The 18,614-nt window shown below is 45.1% G+C and overlaps 1 protein-coding gene across 8 annotated transcripts in view; it reads right to left on the bottom strand.

Moving 5' to 3' along the window:
- The window catches only part of ANKRD44 (ankyrin repeat domain 44), a 153,796-nt gene that overhangs the window by 96,038 nt on the left and 39,144 nt on the right, over positions 1 to 18,614 (bottom strand). The window contains exon 1 of one of the 8 annotated variants that reach the window (XM_081910773.1): positions 16,804 to 16,850. The exons of the other annotated variants lie outside the window; for them this stretch is intronic. The gene's annotated coding sequence lies outside the window, so the exon portion shown is untranslated. Of the gene's footprint in view, positions 1 to 16,803; positions 16,851 to 18,614 lie in introns of those variants that run through there. 8 annotated transcript variants of the gene reach the window in all.

Below are 18,614 nucleotides of genomic sequence, written 5' to 3'. Positions count from 1 at the left end.
CCTTTTTAGTCGAATTACTGAAGTAAATGAACTTTTCCACGATATTCTAATTTTACGAGTTTCACCTGTATGCCATTTGACATCAAGTGCTTCCCAAGCACTATCAGTTGATGGCTGGCGCTTGGGAGGCCATGATCAATCAGTGCTGTGCTACACCTGTTTTAAAATAAATAATTTTATGCTTGAGACCCACTTTGTAACAGGCAAATCTCTTCCCCCATTCTATCAGATCTGGCCAGTATTACCCAGAGATGTAAAATGTATAATTAAAGTCATCTAATATAGTGGATCACTGAAGTCACCTTGGTACCTGAGTGTCCTGAAATCTTCTGGGGAGTCCCTCCTTAAAGTCCCACCTTTGGGTATTACACATTACTTAGTGACACCGGACAGGGCCTTCTCTGCGATGGCACCCCACTTGTGGAATGCCCTCCCATCTGATATTTGCTTGGCAACAACCTTATTCAGTTTGGTGCCTGGTTAAAACCTGGTTATTTACTCAAGCTGCTAGTAACTATTCATCTCACCGCTTAACTTGGAGTAACACTGACCCCCTAATCTAAAACCACAAATTGGCTAACAGGGAGCATGATGTTCATAGCAGGCCTTTGCTTACTTGCTGACGCATCCTTTACACATACACAAAAGTCTTTAAGCCCTTAAAGAGCAAGCCTAATAATAAGACCTCATAATAATAGGTCTTGAAGCCCTATAAATAACATTATAGATCTTCAGTCAGGTTGCTCAGTATGCTAGAGGTGTACACTGAGTAAATACAGATTTTCCCCTTCGGCTTTCTGAGCTAATTTTGGCCAGAAGCTTGGCTTCAAAATGGCTCATTTCCATTTTTCTGTGTATAACCAGACTCTTGCCCTCAGGATTGCTAATGTTTCCAGGTGAAACAGAGGCCAATTCCTGCACTCTCCCCCTGGCACCTGGCCATTCTCCTGCCACAGAAAATTGCAACAACTGAGCTGTGTGTGTTTTGACAACAAGACAGGCCTACATTTTTCAAACCAAGCGGGTGGGGTTCTGAAAATAGGCATTTTTGAAGTGTGTGGGCCACTTCTGAAAAGGAAAAAGAGCAGAGATGAATTTCCATTCCATTTTCAACTCACTCTTTTTCATGATGGCAATTCCAACCCTCTCCCATAGTTTATGGTAGTTCAATAGGCGAAGGAGTGGAATAAATGTAATTATGATCCACTCTTAAAATATCATCTCCAATCCTAAAATCTGTAAGTGCGGGGGCGGCGGACCTCAGAAAATTCAAAGAAAATGTTTTAGGGCAGTTAATTCCAAACTTTTAACAACAGAGAGAGAGATTTATTTGACATGATTTATATACCAACTTGGTTGTGACAACACAATGAAACGGTTCACACGCCAAAATTGAAATGATCAAGAAAGCACAGTGAAAATCAGGTATTTATAAAGCATTCAAGACGAATTAGAATCCGAAGTACAGTACAGTAACCAAAAACAGAACTAAGCAGCTTTGGGAGGATGTCCTTCTGAACACAGAAAACGGGGAGAAGGAAGGAGGGGGCGTTTAATCCTTCTACCTCCAACTTCTTTTTTTGCTTCAAATCTCCACCACAGCATTATCCACCTTACAGAAGCAAAATGTCAGCTCAGGAGAGGATGGAGAGATTTTGAGGGGAGAAGTCGCAAGCAGGGAAAATCTCTCTCACACACAGCACCCCCTGCCCCCAGAAGAAAATGGCTGGAGACACCATACATGGTTTTGGGCTCATGAGAACCTTTAACTGTACAATTTATTTTTTAAAATACAACCCAGGTTCACCTGGGAAATGAATGGGCTAACTATAACTAACATACGCAGCTTGTTTAACCTGTATTTTGCCCCTTGCCTTGCCAGGCCTCACCATCCACAACCAGCACTCTAGGGCTCCAACATCCCCCATAGCCTTCCCTGGGTAACTACGAATAGCATTTAAAATTGCTTAGGATTTTCCAGTATGCCCCAGAGCAATGCAACACTGGTCGTCCTGAGGCACTGTGGAGTTTATTTTAATCTAAAAAATGGCTATCTACCAATGTCACCAGGTACGCCCACAGCCAAAGCCCACCCGCCAAAGCGGTCCATGTCAATTCTGCTCTTCCAACAGCTGGATAATGAAAAGCAGAGCATTTATGGCCCAGGCACTTTAAGGAGTAAAACTCAGGGTCTCTCCCCACCCACAATTTCTTGTTTCCCAGGCAGGAGAATGATCCACCAAGTATTATCAGCAAACACAATATAAACAACCTTGACGATGACAACAACACAACACTCTGCTTTCCTCCTTCTTGAGATATCTAGTCTTTTGGCCTTGAGAATCATTATCCTCTCACTGACACTTTTCTTCACCAGGAAAATGTTTCACTGGACATTTTGGCTGGCCTTTCCTCACAAGATTTCCCGACCCCCCCTTTTTTTTTAAAGCCACCAGCTTTGTTAATCTCTTGCTAATCTCTTTTAAAGCTACCAGCCTTATTAGGAGCTTCGAAGGATGACGGCAACAGAATCCAAAAGGAAAAGGAAATAAAGGGACACTATAGCATGAAAATCTAGTTTCCAAACTCTTACTTAAACACACAAACACACACACACCCCTCCAGAAACCTGTTTTTTTAATCATTCGTCCTGCTTGGCTTGCAAAAATCTTACACAGGGGTTAGACTACATCTGATCTCTATTAAGTAGTCGTGTACAATCATGTTCATTGTGAGATTGTTGTAGGTTTAAAAAGAAAAAAAGACAATGGGTTGTAGCCAACTAAGACCTACTCATTGAGTAGACCCACTGAAATTAATAGGCCTAAATTAGTCATGCCCAGTGATTTCAATAGGCCTACTCTGACTAGCAGGAACTAGAACCCTAAGTTGCAGGATGTCTGAAATGTTAATGTATCATAGGATTCCCCTCATTTTTGCATTTGTTGTGTATTTTTCTATAATGCAAGCTGCTTGGAAAGCTTCGGGTGACCAGTGAACTAGTAAGTTTTGTGTTGTTGAGTCGTTTTGTCGTGTCCGACTCTTTGTGACCCCATGAACCAGAGCACGCCAGGCACTCCTGTCTTAATAAGTTTAGTCAATATAAATAAACAAACCCTAACAGTTTAGTTCGCCAAAACACTCTGATTCAGAAGCCAACACAAGACAGGCTAATAGGGAGAAAATGAATGCAATGCAATGTTCAGGAGATAAGATGAGGAGGGGTGCTTAGGTAATGGATCCTTGAAAGTGTCTCTGTAAAACTTTGGATGGTACGGAGAGTTTAAAGGAAAAGCAAGTTGAAGCGAATAAGAGAGTTGTGATACACATCACATCACATCAATCTTGCCTTCTTCACAAGCGCAGACTATTGCAGTTAACTAAAGTGCATTGTGTTGCGTCTATTAACACAATCTGGAAACCTCTCTGTCTCTCTCTCCCCTCCACCTCCTCTTTTTAAAGGGTAGGATGTAAACATTTTGCTCTCTAGTGACCCACTAAAAGCCAACAAGAACATTTTCCACTTGCTTTGCCAGATGCAGGAGAGGCAGCAACAGTCTGAAGGCATAAGAAATCTCCTCGGCAAGGCCCGTTTGCACTGAAATCCCCCTGTGGTCAAGTTGGCTTTCATCTGCTGGGTTTGAAAGCGTGTCGGCTGAGAAAGTCTCTTGAGAAATAGGACCGATGGCAAAAAAAGGCTTTAACTTCCCTAATCCTGGGCTTCCTGTTGTTATAAAAATGCGTTGCTCTAACTCGGGAGCGGTTCTCCCCCCCACCCAGCAAAATCTGCAAACTCAGGCGAGATTCATTTACACAAATCGGGAATACGGGACGCTGTTTTGGAGGTTTTATTCATTTACTGGGGCAGGAAATCCCAGACCATTTCAGGCACTTTCGCTCCTTTCCATTAATGGCGTGCTCCTGCTGCCAACTCCATCCTGTTTCCTTTTCCACAATAGTAATAACTATGGGTTGCAGCCGGCCAGAGCAGCACTTGTGCCAAGGGGATCTCCTATTCTTCCTCACCATTCCAAGTCCCTCCAACCCTCCCGAAGAAATGAGCAAAGACAATTTCTGCAAACATCCAGTCTTTTCAAGAGTGCACAGGGAGAAGGGAAGGGAATATATCTTGTACCACTTCTGACACGACCCTGTGGTATTCCATTAAATTGCCAATTATATCAAGATGAACATGAACATGAGGAACAGAGGCACACACACACATTATCTAGGAACTTTTCATTTATTGTAAGCCTACTGAATCTTGGATATAATGCATATGTATAGGTATTATTATTATTATTATTATTATTATTATTATTAGGACTTTTTTCAGCCGGAACGTGACAGAAATCAGTTCTGGCACCTCTCAGTTGGGCGCCATTGCCATTATAAGAGAACAAGGGAGGTGTTCATGGTGAATTCCAGCACCTCTTTTTCAATAAAAATAGCACTGATTGTTATTATTATTCATTAAAGTTATATCTATATAGAGATCTCTGTATACTGAGAGAGAGAGATTACACACTGTTTTTCTCATAAAAAAGTAAATAGAGAACAGTAGACTACATATCTTAGATACAGAAAATGTATATTTACTTCATTGGGTAAAGTGCTAGACTTGGAAAAGGTAGATTCAGATCCCAGTTCAGCTGTTATCTTAGTGAGTTAGTTTGTGGTTATCTGTTCCTCCTTCTACAAAAGAGGCTCAGTATTGACCTTCCTTTCAATCTCAATAATTTTATTCTGCTTTTTCTTTCTCATACCAGTCTGGAATATTGATCACAAGGTGGGCTATAAATGGAAGCAAATAATGAATGCAACTTGAGATTAGTGCCAAGAATGGAGAAGTTAAAAAACATAAATCCCAGTAACATGCTAACTGTAAAGCAAACAAATCTCAAAGTCTAGAAGAGCTGTCAATAATATTGAAGGGAATTATCCTGTCGTGAATAGGACAAGTTCATTTTTCTTGGAAGCCGCGCTCCCCAAAGAAGTCTCAACACCCACTCCTCTCTGTAATTTCTTTTTAAACTCCCTATATTTTTTCCCTTTATCTACTGAGCTGAGCAGCAACCTGACAGACATTTTTAAAAGCCAGGCCACAGATATTTGGCACATATGGTTCTTTCAGAATGTTTCAACTCCGGAAACTAGGAACCGATGCTTCACTCTTCTCTGCTTAGTTCAGTGATAACAGGAAATTAACGCAATGAGGTTTTCTCTAACTAAAGACTACAAGCTGAGCATTTTAGTTTTACACTAATGCCATATGTATGGCTTTTCTCTCAGTATTGTTTTTTTTAAAAAAAACAAAAACAAAACACCAGTCCATGTTTAAAATGCATGCGCAGAGGCGGAGAAAGACTGACTGAAGCATTAAAGCAGCTGTATTATTATTATTATTATTATTATTATTATTATTATTATTACTACTACTACTACTACTACTACTACTACTACTCTCTACTTATCCCAATCTCCAAATGGCAGCAATTTGGGAGAATACAGTTTCTGCTTATTCCTTAAGCATAACACATTTAGGCAGGAAATGAATAGAAGTGGAGAGATTTATCGTAAGTTTAATGTACACAGGCTTGAGCTCAGTTGTTAGAAATCCAGAAAACTCAACAATCGGCTCACATAAAAAGTTAATGTACGGCAGCCATTTTGAAGTGTCCTACTAGTGTCTTACTCACAGGGGTCATGGAAATGTAAACTGGGGACAGCGAACACCTTACACGGAAAGCAGACGACTTCCTGCACAGAATCCTGGGAACTGTGGTTTGCTCAGGGTGCTGGGAGTTGTAGCTCTGTGAGAGGTAAACTACAGTTCCCAGGATTCTTTGTGGGAGCCATGTGCTTTAAAGGTTTGATGCCCCCACTTGAGGAACCCACCCACTGACTTGATTGTAAGAAGACTAGAAAAGATAAAGGGACCCCTGACCATTAGGTCCAGTCGTGGCCGACTCTGGGGTTGCGGCGCTCATCTCGCTTTATTGGCCGAGGGAGCTGGCATACAGAGGGAGCTGGCATGACTACGCCGCTTCTGGCGAACCAGAGCAGTGCACGGAAACGCCGTTTACCTTCCCGCTGGAGTGGTACCTATTTATCTACTTGCACTTTGACGTGCTTTTGAACTGCTAGGGTGGCAGGAGCAGGGACCGAGCAACGGGAGCTCACCCCGTCGCGGGGATTCAAACCGCCGACCTTCTGATCAGCAAGTCCTAGGCTCTGTGGTTTAACCCACAGCGCCACCCGCGCCCCTTGTAAGAAGACTACAACACCCTATAAACCTCTTCGACAAGCTTTTAATTTTGAAATTTAATAGCAAATGGGTGCAATGTGGTTTTAAGAACAGCATACCCAGGAAGCACCCGGCTGACGTATAGCTATAATTTGAAAATATCCTATATGGTTGCTCTGTTAAGCCATATGTGGTGAGGGTCACCTCAGACTCTGTGGCGAAGCTGACTCAGTTCTTGATCAATCTCCTCCCTCCCCACCTCTTCCTCAGAGTTGCAAAGGGCATTAAAAAGACTAGCAAGTTTCCAGCAAACCAGCTTTCCATGCTTTGTGCTACAGACATCATGGAGAATGTTTGCCTTTGAGAGAAAATTTGTGAGCAACAGCTGCAAGTGTGATCTTGCAACACAGTTCCGCTATTTACTTGGGGCCGTTATAAGAATTTTAAGATCTCAAATATAGAATAAATATTCATAAATGCACACATACAGTATCTAAATATATAAACCAGGGGTCAGCAAACTTTTCAGCAGGGGGCCGGTCCACTGTCCCTCAGACCTTGTGGGGGGCCAAACTATATTTTGAAAAGGAAAAAAAGAATGAATTCCTATGCCCCACAAATAACCCAGAGATGCATTTAAAGAAAATCACATTCTACTCATGTAAAAACACCAGGCAGACCCCACAAATAACCCAGAGATGCATTTTAAATAAAAACACACATTCCACTCATGTAAAAACACGCTGATTCCTGGACCGTCCGCAGGCCGGATTTAGAAGTCGATTGGGCTGAATCCGGCCCCCAGGCCTTAGTTTGCCTACCCATGATATAAACCACATGCCTGAAATAGTACAGGAGAGCAATCCTGAAGCCATTTTGACCATTATCAGGTATCCTGGCAGACAGGATTTCTGCTGTAGACCAGCTCCTATGATGTATGTATGATGATTTTGGGGTGGTCTTTGACTAAGGGGGTTGGGCAGTGTTAAAAGTCTTTAAAGGTTCCTGCACACTTTTGTTCAGTGTCACTCCCTCCTTTGAAGGAGGGGAGGGAACTCTGTTGCAATGCAACGGAAAAATAAATATCGGCCTTGCTTTCAACTGGATCCTGCCTCCATCCATTCTTCTCTGACCAATGATGGACTTAGGGGACTCAAGAGTCCCATGGGGAGCAAAAACCAAAGCCAAATTTTTACATCAGGGCTCTGATAGAATGAGGAACATTCAGCACCTAAACCCACAAGAAAAACTACAATGACAAAAACCTGTTAATGCAGCCCCAAGCACCAACAACACAGGGAGATCTCTTACCGATAGCTTCTGCATCCAGCCATCCTATCCATTTTTGGCATTCCCCAGTGGCAGCTATTCCTTAATTAGCAAAACACCCTTAACACATGGGTCAAGGACACCCACTAAGACCCATCGCAACTGGTGGATGTGGGGGAATGTATAATAAATTTTGTATCGCCAAATGTTGTGCTTTATCTTTCCCCAAAAGGCGAAAATGAGAGAAAGCAAAGAAGAGCACAAGCTCCTCTATCTTGCCAGCCACTTGCAGCCCACTTACTTGGTCCTCTACAACTCAACAGAATCTACAGTGATACCTCGGGTTACAGACGTTTCAGGTTACAGATGCTTCAGGTTACAGACTCTGCTAACCAGAAATAGTACCTCGGGTTAAGAACTTTGCTTCAGGATGAGAACAGAAATTGTGCAGCGGCAGCGGGAGACCCCATTAGCTAAAGTGGTACCTCAGGTTAAGAACAGTTTCAGGTTAAGAACAGACCTCCAGAACGAATTAAGTTCTTAACCCGAGGTACCACTGTACTGAGAATTGAGTCTCCCTCCCCTCCCTTCAATGGCAAACCCAAAACACAAATAAAGAAGAATGCAAACGCAAGGCCGGCTCTGTCATTAGGCAGAGAGAAGCAGCTTCCTTAGGCAGACAGATAGGGGGCAGACAGAGCTGTATTGGGCAGTGTGCCCTGTGTCCCCTCAGCTACATTGCTGCCCTCTTGTACAGTAGAGGCCACTGTCGCATCACCAGCATTGAAGCAATTGCCAATGTAGTTGGCCTTTGCACATGGGATGGGGGAAGGCAACATCCTGATCTCTGCCTCAGGCACCAAAATGTCTTGGACTAGCTGTAACTAGTCATTTTGCGGAGGAAAGAATTTGGGGTTCAAATCTTAGCGTGTGGGGGGGGGGGAAGAAAAAGTAATTGAATGGAAAGCAGCAACACATAACTGAGCTTTTATTAAAAACCTTTCAAGACGTAATTCTGCACTGGACTCATGCCGTAAAACCAATCTCATACCATCTCTGAGAACACCTGGTGTCAATTTGCCCTACATTCAATGAGAGGGGAGAGGGGAGTCATAAAGAACACCAGTTCTAACAAGATTCAAATGTAGAGATTATTTTGCAAGCGGACAGTTTTCTTTCACACCAAGAATGTGTGCACCACAGCTTAATGAGATATGTCAAGACTAATCTCCTTATTTGCCCATTAAGCTGCCTGGTCCCCATGCAGACCTAAGTCATTAAGTAAGATGTGTTCACACACTTTGGGCACCGCAAAGCCATAGAGAAATTATAAACAATACTACAGCTCATGTGCGTCGTAGACTCGCATGACTCCAACACAGCGTTGTAAACTTAAGCCCTTTGCAATAACACCACTAGCAGCCTCAGTTCTACCAGATGTTACTGAGGGGAAAGAAAAAACAGATGCCATTTTCAGGGGAAGCCAGGTATTTAGTGCCACATCTAATTTAGCCACGGAAGTAGTAACTTTTTTTTTAAAAAAAATAATTTTTATTAAGAATTTTTGTTTAAACAATAAAAAAGCATATAAGATAACATATAATTTTTCAATATCCACATTTCGTTCACCTCTTTGGACTTCCTCACGGCTCTCGTTCCTGCATTCCAAAATCTCGAACTTTACCCAGCAATTTATTACCTTATTTCAATTCTTGTAATATAATTTTCCAATATTCTATCCCCAATTTTAGATAACTTAGTTCCCGACTTTTACAAACTTAGTTTTAACATAGTATTTATCCAAAATTTATCATTTCTTTTAGTTACATTTATCTTCAAATTCCTTTTAACTAATTTGTTGGTGCCGTTTTGTTGCTAATCTTACATCTTACTTAACATTCATACAATTTTTTTGGAAGTAGTAACTTTTCATCCCAGGATGCCTCAATGCTGAAACCAGGAAACCACCACCTTGCAAACTGCCCAGCTTGCAATCACCTGCAGGCAGGAGACCTTCACAGCTCCCCACAAAACCTCTGGCCAAATACACTGCAGGGATCAGATGTACTCAGAACAAACAAATCCCTGAAAAAGAGTTGCGCTGGTGTTCAGCTGAGACTACAAATCCCATTTTGTCTTTTCTCCGCCATTCCACTCCTAGCAAAAGTTTCAAGCAACAGTATAGAAAATGTACATCGAAAAGCTCAGCAGCTGGCTCTGGGTTATTCGTGAACTGCAGCAAAGTTATTCTCTTGGGGGGATCTTGTGCAGTCACTGTTACATTTTTACACAGCGGGGTTCCAATCCTGTTCGTTCTCCCCCAGGACCTAGCAATACAGTCGTACCTCGGAAGTCGAACAGAATCTGTTCCACAAGTCCGTTCGACTTCCAAAATGTTCAGAAACCAAGGCGCGGCTTCCGATTGGCTGCGGGAAGCTCCTGCAGCCAATCGTAACCTGCATTGGATGTTTGGGTTCCAAAGAACGTTTGCAAACTGGAACACTCACTTCTGGGTTTGCGGTGTTGGGGAGCAAAAATGTTCGACTCACAAGGCGTTCAACTTCCGAGGTACGGCTGTATACACATTCATTTTACCTTCTGGATGAACATAAATACAGTGGTACCTCTAGTTATGGACTTGATCCGTTTCGGGGTGCCATTCACAGAAAAGTCTGTAACTAGAGCGCCGCTTCTGCGCATGCGCGCGGAACAATAGAGCACTTCTGTTCACACATGCGCAGCGAAACCCGGAAGTATACACTTCTGGGTTTGCCGCGTTTGCAAGCCGAAAAGACGCAACATGAACCTAACACAACATGAGGTTTGCCTGTATGCAAAATTTTCAATATGGAAATTTACTAAAATATCAAGACCGGGTATTTCTAGACTGACTGCTGTGAACTGTAATTGACAGGATTTCATGCAAGTCATGAAATTGTTAACTACATTAATGCAGGGGTGAGAAACCTGTGCTCCTCCAGTGATTGCTGAACTCCAACTCCCATCAGCCCCAGCCAGCATGGCCAATGATCAGGGATTATGAGCGCTGTATTCAACGACTGAATGCATTCAAGCCATAGTCAATGGCTATACTGTGTTACAGGGCAGAAATAGAGTCAATGAGAAGCTGCCATCCTATCGTTCTGCTTGGTGCTATCTCTTAAAGGCCTCTAGTTATTCAAAACCGAACACATGAAATCAATTTATCACTATTGTAAATAACATAAAATGTAGTACAGAAACCCTGAGGTTCCACTTTTGCACCTGGGTCCAAGCTGCAAAGCGGGACTGATGCTCTTATCGCCCTCAGCTGTTAACAATATTACTGACACACACACACACACACACCCAACTCCTCGTAAAGATTTCTTCTCAAAATTTCAGAGAAAAACCCTCAGGAAACTCTCAAGAAACTTTGAGCGCCGGATCTCACACATCTGTGTGCCTTTCCTTCTTCCCACACAAGACCTAAGCCTTGTCTCAGATCATCAAACCTCCGCAATCTTGCATTTGCACCAAGTGCGGCTGGTGATATGCTGCAGCCCTTTGCAATTAGAGCTTGTCAAACAGAGTTAAAATGGAGGAAAGGTTTTATCCACTTATCTGAGCTTTCCTTGTAGTAGAGACCACGCTTGTAGCACAACAGCCACATGCACAGGGGCAAAAGTCCCAATTGGTATGGTGGCTGATGGAGCCTTTTCACAAATGGGGAATACATGTCTGAATCAGGTCCCTGAGTCCAACACAGCATGGTCACAACAACAACAGAGAGAGGACAAGTATTTAAAAGGGACGCATTGCACTTTTTGCCCCAGTGAAATGTCACCGTGACCACACCAAGTGAACTCTTAAATTGGGCAAGGTGTATACAGGTCAATGGAGCATGAAACATCTCTCTCTCTCTCACACACACACACACAAACACACACACACCAGAACACTCATTGCTGAGCACCTCATGAATTGTGGACACAACACTTATAACACAATCCTTGTCCTTGTCTATAGTAAAGGTAAAGGGACCCCTGACCATTAGGTTCAGTCGTGGCCAACTCTGGGGTTGTGGCCCTCATCTTGCTTTACTGGTCGAGGGAGCCGGTGTACAACATCCGGGTCATGTGGCCAGCATGACTAAGCCACTTCTAGCGAACCAGAGCAGTGCACAGAAACGCCGTTTACCTTCCTGCCAGAGTGATACCTATTTATCTACTTGCACTTTTGACGTGCTTTCGAACTGCTAGGTTGGCAGGAGCAGGGACCGAGCAACGGGAGCTCACCCTGTTGTGGGGATTCGAACCGCTGACCTTCTGATCAGCAAGTCCTAGGCTCTGTGGTTTAACCCACAGCATCACACCGCAGACCACTAGTGGTTCACAAATCACAATCTGATGCCCAAAATGTGTAAGCTTTTTGTGAAATAAGGAGATTCACGGTCCGTAATGCCTATTAAGGTGTTACACTGAGTTTAATTAAAACTTTATATTTCTAACCCAGATTATGATAAAACTACTACTCACAATGTAGTTTACCACGTACTTCCTAATTTTCCCAGTCACAAGGGAATCAATGCAGGAACATATACTCAGTGGGGAATTAACTACAGTGGTACCTTGGGTTACATACGCTTCAGGTTACATACACTTCAGGTTACAGACTCCGCTAACCCAGAAATAGTACCTTGGGTTAAGAACTTTGCTTCAGGATGAGAACAGAAATCATGCTCCAGCAGTGCGGCAGCAGCAGGAGGCCCCATTAGTTAAAGTGGTGCTTCAGGTTAAGAACAGTTTCAGGTTAAGAACGGGCCTCCAGAACGAATTAAGTACTTAACCTGAGGTACCACTGTACATGAATTCTGTTAAAAATAATACACATTATTTTTAGCTTTTATATACAGTACTAAGTTTCAGGAATACAGTCAGAGACATTTACAAGTTTTTGAAAGGATGCAGTCGCAACCAAGAATTGTGCTCAGCAATATATTGTCATAGCTGCACCTGCCTGCCATACCTGAAAGAATCAAAAATCACCGGTAAAATTTATTTCATGGTTCTGCATGGATGGCAGAGTACCTGCATTTAACCTTCAGAAATGTTTGCACAGTTTTGGCTACCTAATTATGTAAATCACACCAGCATGAGCCTTTTGTATTAACATAAAAGGCAAACTCCATGGAGATGTCTAGTGACCACATACAAGGAATGAAAGACCTGTGCTCTAGCAAAAACAAGGTTAGTTCAAGGAAGTGGAGGAGTGGTCTCCAGGGAGGAAGGCAGAGGCCTTACAGATCAGGAGGCAACACCAGCTTGTACAACTTGTGATCGACCAACCCAAACGGAGGCCTCTGACTATTAACACATAGCTGTCAACTTACAGATTTGAAAATAAGCCTCAAAAATAAGGGATCAGCAGCCAAAATAAGGGATTTTCCGTTTCAGCTTCTGAGCCCCTCTGAGCCAAAGACAGAAAGCCCAGCCAGCAGCCAAATGAAGCCTCAAGCGGTGGTTCCCACAGCGCAGCAACCTGGCAAAGGGGATGAGGCAAGGAAAACCACCATCAACCTTCCACTGGGAAGCGCTGAGCAAAGGCGAGTCCCCGGGCAATGCAGCCAATTTGATCTGCGCAAGGCATGCAAGCTCCACCCCCCAGTCGTTCTTAGACTCCTTATTGGGTGAGCAACGCAGCCAAGCAACACAGTTGGAGCCTCCCTCCTCCCTGGCCGGCAGGGAGGGAGGGAGAGGAGCTGCTTTCTTTGAAACCCGGGAAATTTAAGGGACATCATCAATAAGGGACATCAGCGGAACACAGCGCTGGGATAAGGGACTTTCCCGCCAAATAAGGGACGGTTGACAGCTATGTATTAATAGAGGACCTCAATGGGGTTGTCAAGTCTATAGCAGGTCCACAGTACAATGGTACCTCGCAAGACGAACGCCTCGCAAGACGGAAAACCCGCTAGACGAAAGGGTTTTCCGTTTTGGAGGCGCGTCGCAAGACGAATTTCCCTATGGGCTTGCTTTGCAAGACGACAGCCCATAGGGAAATCTCCGGGACAGTGGGGAAGCGCAGCGCGTCTTCCCCGCTGTCCTCGGACCTCCTCCGAAGCCTGGCGGCGGGGCGGGGACACCTCCTCCCGCCGCCGGGCTTCGGAAGGATGCCCCGATGCCGGGCGGCGGGGCGGGAAATCCTCCCTCCGCCGCCCGGCATCGGAACGATGCCCCGATGCCGGACGGCGAGGCAGGAACGCCTCCCCCCGCCGCTCGGCTTCGGGGCGGGAAAGCCTCCCCCCGCCTCCCGGCATCGGGGCAGGAACGCCTCCCCCCGCCGCCCGGCTTCGGGGCATCGTCCCGATGCCGGGCGGCGGGGCGGGAAAGCCTCCCCCTGCCGCCCGGCTTCGGAACGATGTCCCGAAGCCGGGCGGTGGGGCCGCGAAGCCTGGGCGCGCTGGCAACTCTCCGCAAGGCGCGCTCCCACTGCTTGCGGAGAGGTCCGCGAAGCCTGTCCTGGACCTCTTCTGAAGGCAGGCGGGGGGCAAAAGTCTTTGTCCCCCCTGCCTGCCTTCCCAGGGGCTTTTAAATCGCCCCGGACAGCGGAGAAGTCCTCCGCTGTCCCGGGCGATTTTAAAATGCCGCCCGCCAGAAGAGGTCGGGGGAAGGCGGTTTCCATAGGAACGCATTAATTGATTTTCAATGCATTCCTATGGAAAACCGTGCATCGCAAGATGAAAAACTCGCAAGACGAAGAGACTTGCAGAACGAATTAATTTCGTCTTGCGAGGCACCACTGTATGTTGTTGTTGGTAGGGCAGCATTCAACGTAATGGGTCATAGATGATACAAGCCAGATTGTTGGCAAAGTTGGATGAGGAAATCCCACATACCTCCCTAGTTCCATCACCACTAATTGTTGGGGGGGGGCGGGTAGGTCACTAATCCAAATGCATTCAAATGGAACATCATCCAAAGGCAGTCCATGATGAATGTGTGATCTGCATGACTAGCAACAGACTCCACTGCAAGCGTTTATATTAGCTGCTATTTTCTGCTCCTCCTGAGTCTCGCCTTCCCAGTGAGCATTTACTCATTACCATTGGCAGTGGGTGTTTTGCTATAAAAAGGAGAGAATATATTTACTGCGGGGATTTATACTGGAATCTTGGTACAAGGAGAGGACTGGTGTTTTAAATTCCTACTTCTCAGTGCACCTGCTAACTTCCCCAGCTTAAATTACATATGCATTCTCTCCTGATTAATCTATTTTGCAGTTCCAGGGTCTCCTCTGTAACTTCGCAGCCATGTGTGCCCTTGTAATAGGATGAGCCCATCACTCCGGAGGTATAACCGTCACTAGGCTTATGTGGCTAGTCTTCTATGTTGCAAAAATAAAATTAAAGTTGGGGAAAGGGAACCTTATAGAAGGCCAAAGCCCTAAAACCAATAAAGCCCCACACCATTCAGAGGCCTTCCTTTCCCTTGTTCACCCACAATAAAGGTAAAGGTACCCCTGACCGTTAGGTCCAGTTGCAGATGACTCTGGGGTTGCGTGCTCATCTCAATCTATAGGCCGAGGGAGCCGGCGTTTGTCCGCAGACAGCTTCTGGGTCATGTGGCCAGCATGACTAAGCCGCTTCTGGCGAACCAGAGCAGTGCATGGAAATGCCATTTACCTTCCCGCCAGAGCGGTGCCTATTTATCTACTTGCAAATTGACGTGCTTTCGAACTGCTAGGTGGGCAGGAGCTGGGACTAAACAACGGGAGCTCACTCCGTCGCAGGGATTCGAACCGCCAACCTTCTGATCGGCAAGCCCTAGGCTCAGTGGTTTAGACCACAGCACCACCCACAGTAAAGGTAAAGGGACCCCTGACCATTAGGTCCAGTCGTGGCTGGCTCTGGTGTTGCAGCGCTCATCTCGCTTTATTGGCCGAGGGAGCCGGCGTACAGCTTCCGGGTCAAGTGGCCAGCATTACTAAGCCGCAGTGCTCAAGAAACGTTCCGATGATATTTACAGAGAGAATGAGCCAAAATGGTTTTAAGGGTCAAAATCACCTTCTGTAGATCCTACAGCTTTGGCATGAAAGGCTAGGAAGCCATTTGTGGTACGTCAACATGAACCTAGTTCAAATTGTCAATACGTTTTGCAAACGTAAGGGGGAAAGCAAACTTCTAATTTTGGTTTATTGCTCAGACACTTTCATTTTCAGGGCCTTTCTCTTTAAGATGATTAGGGAAACAGAGAGGGAGAAGTGAGGGCTCTTTCTACTACTTTAAGCAGTATGCCCAAGATGTGCATTAAGGACTAATTAAATTCTTTCCAGGAGCAGTTACCTTCTCCTTATTTGGGTAAAAAAACCCTGAGAGATGAAGTAATATACTGGCAAGATATTCCTGAAAGAAATATCACCTCTGCATTTGGATGAAGAATATTTATGGATTCAGACGGCATGTTTAAAAGAACCCAGAAGTCACCTCCATATCCGAATGTATGGTTTATTTTATGCCTCACAGAAAACTGGATTCAAGACTGAAAATGATTATAAGAATAGCAGGGACTTTGCATAGTAATTTGCTTCCAAATTCATAAACGATAGTGTTAACACCACAGCTAGATCTTGCCTTCTTTCTTTGAGATTGTCATCTCACAAAGGTGGGGCCATGTGTTAAGGAGAGCAACTGAAATTGATGGGAGTGACCTTCCAGCTGTACTCTGGCTATCCAGCCTGCAGGTAATATATGTGACTTTCCTGTAAGTGGTGCCCAAGTAAGTGGAGAAAGAAAAATGAATTCATTTTGTACTGGCTGTGTTTGACATAGAGATAGAAATGAAGAAAGTCACACACAGCCCGATCATCTAATAAAAAACCAAAGCTGCCGTGGCCTGTGTTTTTAATGGAAATAAAGGGAGGGATGTGGGTGGCGCTGTGGGTTAAACCACAGAGCCTAGGACTAGCCGATCAGAAGGTCGGCGGTTCGAATCCCCATGATGGGGTGAGCTCCCGTTACTTGGTCCCTGCTCCTGCCAACCTAGCAGTTCGAAAGCACGTCAAAGTGCAAGTAGATAAATAGGTACCGCTCTGGTGGGAAGGTAAACGGCATTTCAGTGCGCTGCTCTGGTTCGCCAGAAGCGGCTTAGTCATGCTGGCCACATGACCCGGAAGCTGCACGCAGGCTCCCTCGGCCAGTAAAGCGAGATGTGCGCCGCAACCCCAGAGTCGGCCATGACTGGATCTAATGGTCAGGGGTCCCTTTACCCTTTACATTTTTAAAGTGGAGTCACATTTTCCTTTGATACATCTGTCACGAAAGACCCATACGCTTTGTACGGAAAACTGAAGTAGGGTACTACGATAGTTCAGTTTTAGACCTGAAGTCCTAATAAAACCTGCACTGGGACTGAACCTCTTTGATGTGTAATGAGGCTTTGGAAAACATTTCCAACCATTATGGCATCCTGCAATACATAGTCACCATGCAATACATACATAGACAATAACATAGTCACCAATGCTTACTGTGGTATTCCTTCTAAATCTGTACATTTGAACATTTTTATACTGTTCCAAATCCCTTAAAGGTAAAGGGACCCCTGACCCTTAGGTCCAGTCGTGACCGACTCTGGGGTTGCGGTGCTCATCTGGCTTTATTGGCCGAGGGAGCCGGTGTTTCTCTGCAGACAGCTTCCGGGTCATGTGGCAAGCATGACAGCCGCTTCTGGCGAACTAGAGCAGCGCATGGAAATGCTGTTTACCTTCCTGTCGGAGCGGTACCTATTTATCTACTTGCACTTTGATGTGCTTTTGAACTGCTAGGTTGGCAGGAGCAGGGACCGAGCAACGGGAGCTCACCCCATCATGGGGATTCGAACCGACGACCTTCTGATCGGCAAGACCTAGGCTCTGTGGTTTAACCCACAGCGCCACCCGCGTCCCTTCCTTCCAAATCCCTTACGCCATTCTAAATGCCCTCCAAGCGTGTAATGATCACCCCCCAGCTCACCCATTCTCCCCCAACCTCAAGAAAACTAGTAAAAACAACTCTCCAGAACTTCTTTCTGGACAGAGAAGAGCAAATACAGGGGACGCTCAGGTTGTGAACCTGATCCGTGTGAGAGGAACGTTCGCAACCCGCAGCACCGCGTCTGCGCACTCGCAGGTCACGATCCAGCACGTCTGCACATGCGCAAAGCCCTATTTAGCACTTCTTCGCGAGTGCCGAAACCCGGAAGTAACCCGTTCCGGTACTTCCGGGTTTGGCGCAGTGCACAACCCGAAAACGCGCAACTTGAAGCGTCTGTAACCCGAGGTATGACTGTACTGCACTATTACATAGCCTTGTGTAGTGTTCCCTCTTAACTTATTCCAGGATTAAATCTTTGTTGTTGTTTAGTCATGTCCGACTCTTCGTGACCCCGTGGACCAGAGCAAGCCAGGCACTCCTGTCTTCCACTGCCTCCCGCAGTTTGGTCAAACTCAGGATGGTCAAACTCATGTCCAACCATCTCATCCTCCGTCGTCCCCTCTCCTTGTGCCCTCCATCTTTCCCAACATCAGGGTCTTCTCTAGGGAGTCTTCTCTTCTCATGAGGTGGCCAAAGTATTGGAGCCTCAGCTTCAGGATCTGTCCTTCCAGTGAGCACTCAGGGCTGATTTCCTTAAGAATGGAGAGGTTTGATCTTCTTGCAGTCCATGGGACTCTCAGGAGTCTCCTCCAGCACCATAATTCAAAATCTACTGAGGTTAAAACCATTAAGCGAGGAGAGACAGCCACCGGCAACTCTCCTTGCAACATGCTGGCTTATTTAGCAAATCTTTCTGGAAAAGCAGAAAGGGGAATAGGAACAATATTTGGCTATAGGTTGTAAAAGAGCAACTATGTAAGAGCAAGGCCTTGCCAAGAATGATAATAATCTCTCTCTCTCTTAGCATGGTAAAGACCTCATGAAATTCATTTTTAAGAAATGAATTCTCATGATGGGGGCTGTGGGTGGGTGTTTGGGGGTTTTTTTTAAGCATAACACATGCTTGCCACAAATGCTGGATGGATTCCAGAAAGTCTGAAGGGGCATCAGATTGTTTCAACTAGTCTCTCCCAAGCATTTTTTTAT

This window comes from Podarcis melisellensis (genome assembly GCF_964234715.1).
Source record: "Podarcis melisellensis genome assembly, chromosome: 1".
Lineage (NCBI taxonomy): Eukaryota > Metazoa > Chordata > Lepidosauria > Squamata > Lacertidae > Podarcis > Podarcis melisellensis.
The sequence above is the reverse complement of the archived record's forward strand: the minus strand, read 5'-3'. Positions and strand labels throughout refer to the sequence as shown.